The 3005-nt window shown below is 40.4% G+C and overlaps 1 non-coding gene across 1 annotated transcript; it reads right to left on the bottom strand.

Moving 5' to 3' along the window:
- Positions 1-2101: 2101 nt before the first annotated feature.
- LOC126028929 (small nucleolar RNA U3) lies at positions 2102-2315 on the bottom strand. The gene has a single exon (XR_007502602.1). It is a non-coding gene; the product is annotated as a small nucleolar RNA U3 (small nucleolar RNA).
- Positions 2316-3005: the final 690 nt, after the last annotated feature.

Here is a 3005-nt window from a genome sequence, read left to right as displayed (position 1 = left end):
GGGTATTTTTGTGATCTTAAAATAGCTCCCTCCCACACTTCTTTTTACTTGCAAGAAAGAAAAATGTTGATTTGTAGAGAAATCAAGCACTCTCTTGACTGAAAATCAAAGTTAACTGTGGAGTAAGGTTGTTTGCTTTACATGCAGTTGGCCTTGGTTCAGTCTATAGCACTGCATATGGTCAGTCCCCTGAGCACCACCAGAAGTTATTCCTGGGCACAGAGCCAGAAATAGTGCCCAAACACTGCCATAAAATAACTGTGAGAGACAAGTGATTCAGATAAGGCAAGAACATCATCTATGAAGTGTTTCTGTTCTAACTTCATTATAACCAAGAAACAACATTTATAAAACAATGAAGTGTTCTATTTTTACAAAAGTTGGGGGTGTAGAAGCACTATAATCTTAAAAATATGGAGAGAGGGAAGAGAGAGAGAGAGAGAGAGAGAGAGAGAGAGAGAGAGAGAGAGAGAGAGAGAGAGTCTAGGCATATTCTAAGTTAATTGGTAACTATAGAGCAAAACTCTTTTTCAGAAATAATGTGCCATGATTTGTTAAAAATTGTGCGAGGGGGTCCAGGAAGATGACTCAAGGGGCAGGAACCCAGGTTCCACATAAGGAAGCCCAGGTTCTGTATCTGGCACCACATGTTCCCCTATCAGGGGTCTCAAACTCAATTTACCTGGGGGCCGCAGGAGGCAAAGTCGGGGAGATCCTTGAGTGCAAAGTCAGTAGTAAGTCTTGAACATTGGGGATGTGACCCAAACAACTAAAACAAAACAAAACAAAAAGATTCCTCTAGGGCAGGGCCACAAAATGTTGTAGGGAGGGCCGTTTACAGCCCGCGGGCCTCGAGTTTGAGACCCCTTCAAAGTACTGCTGGGTATGATCCATCTTCCCAACACACATTCACGTGAGAGAAATAGAAAAGGGGAGAGAGAGAATAAAAAAAAATGGGACAAAATGATAACCATAAGAAAATATTTGTTGGGCCGGGAAGGTGGTGCTAGAGGTAAGGTGTCTGCCTTGCAAGCGCTAGCATAGGACGGACCATGGTTCGATCCCCCGGCGTCCCATATGGTCTCCCCAAGCCAAGGGCGATTTCTGAGTGCATAGCCAGGAGTAACCCCTGAGCGTCAAACGGGTGTGGCCCAAAAACCAAAAAAAAAAAAAAAAAGAAAAAGAAAATATTTGTTAAGGATATATTAGTGTTCCTTATAGTACTTTAATTTTATTTTTGGTTTTTGGATCACACTCCGTGCTCGGGTCATTCATGTCAGTGCTCAGGGTACCATATGGGATGCCATGGATCAGACCTAGGTCAGCTGAGTGCACCCCCTCTGTGCTATCACTCCAAAACTAATTTTTTTGTTTTGTTTTGGGCCACACCCATTTGATGATTAGGGGTTACTCCTGTTACAGGGGTTACTCCTGGCTAAGTGCTCAGAAATTGCCCCTGACTTGGGGGGACCATATGGGATCCCGGGGGATCGAACTGTAGTCCTTCCTTGGCTAGCGCTTGCAAAGCAGACACCTTACCTCTAGCGCCACCTCTCTGGCCCCTCCAAAACCAATTTTTGAAACTTCTTATAAGTTTGAAATGTTTTCAAATATGTTCCCAAATACAAAGTAAAAACATTAGCTTATCACATATAGATGTATAACTCGTAATGTTACATGATAGTTAGATTTGTCAAAATTGTTACGTGTTCCATCGTATTACATAATCTTTAAATCTATGATTTTTAAATATCTGCATAGCATCACTATCAAATCTATATCCTAGAGTTTGTTGACCTGTGCTTTATTGTTAAATATTTAGGGTTTTATTCAGCTTTTCCTAATATAAACCTGTTCATGATAGTTAAGCTTAAGAAATATAGAACAGGGGTTATAGAGATAGGATGGGGTACATTCCTTGCATGGATCCAATCCTGTTTGGATCCCCAACATCCGATATAGTTACTTAAGCACCACTAGGAGCAATCCCTGTGCATTGAGCCATGAGTAAGTCCTAAACTCTGCCAGATGTGCAGCCCCCCCAATCTATATAACAATGTTATTTGCATACAAATCTCGGTTGTTTGTTTGTTTTTCTTTTACCACTCAGACTGCATCCTCTCCCTCTACCCTTTCCAGAGGAAAGGGAGAACGATCATCAATGGCCAAAGGCAATCGCAGAAGCAACACCTAGAGCGGGCTTCACGCTCAGGAGAGGATGCTCTGGCTCCTCCTCGTGGCTTCAGGTGCGCTACAGGATCAGAGAAACTTCTCTAGTCACATACTATAGAAATGATCCCTGAAAGTATAGTCTTGGTTTGGTTTTGTTTTGTTTTTAGTTTTGGGTCCATACCTAGCTGTAATTAGGAACAACTCCCAGAATGCTGTTCAGGGGTTGCTTCCAGTACTGGGTACCATGTGGTACCAGAGATCAAAACTGAGCCTCCGACGTGCAAAACGTATGTACTAGCTTTTTAAGCTAGCTTGTTCAAGGCCTTGGTTGTTTTCCACTAGCTTTGAGTAAACTACTCATCTTTATATTCTTTAGTTTCCTCAAATCATGCCTAATAGTATTCATATGGTTGTTGTATTTAAATTTTTCATGCAAGTAACTTAAAATAATGTGAGATTTCAACAAGTATTAACTATTTGTATAATTTTTAAGCAGTAAGATTTTCCCACTTAGAGAATGCTAACCTTTTGCAATATAAATATTTTAAAACAAAAAGACAAAAGTTATATTTATGATATAAAAATAGTGTATAATATAAATATGAGAATGGAAATATTTGGACCAGTGAAAGCAGTGATTTTATAATCCTTGCTTTTTATTTTTTTTAATCCTTGCTGCTTTAATCTAAAATATGTGCAGAGCTGGAGAGATAGTACAGCAGATAAGGTATTTGCTTTGCACGCAGCTGACCCAGATTTAATCCCCAATACTATGATCCCACAAGCCTAACACTGATCCCTGAGCACCACTAGGAGTGACCCAAAATCCAAAT

Source organism: Suncus etruscus, chromosome 14 (assembly GCF_024139225.1).
Source record: "Suncus etruscus isolate mSunEtr1 chromosome 14, mSunEtr1.pri.cur, whole genome shotgun sequence".
Classification (NCBI taxonomy): domain Eukaryota; kingdom Metazoa; phylum Chordata; class Mammalia; order Eulipotyphla; family Soricidae; genus Suncus; species Suncus etruscus.
Note: the sequence above shows the minus strand (reverse complement) of the source record. Positions and strands in the feature narration are given on the sequence as shown.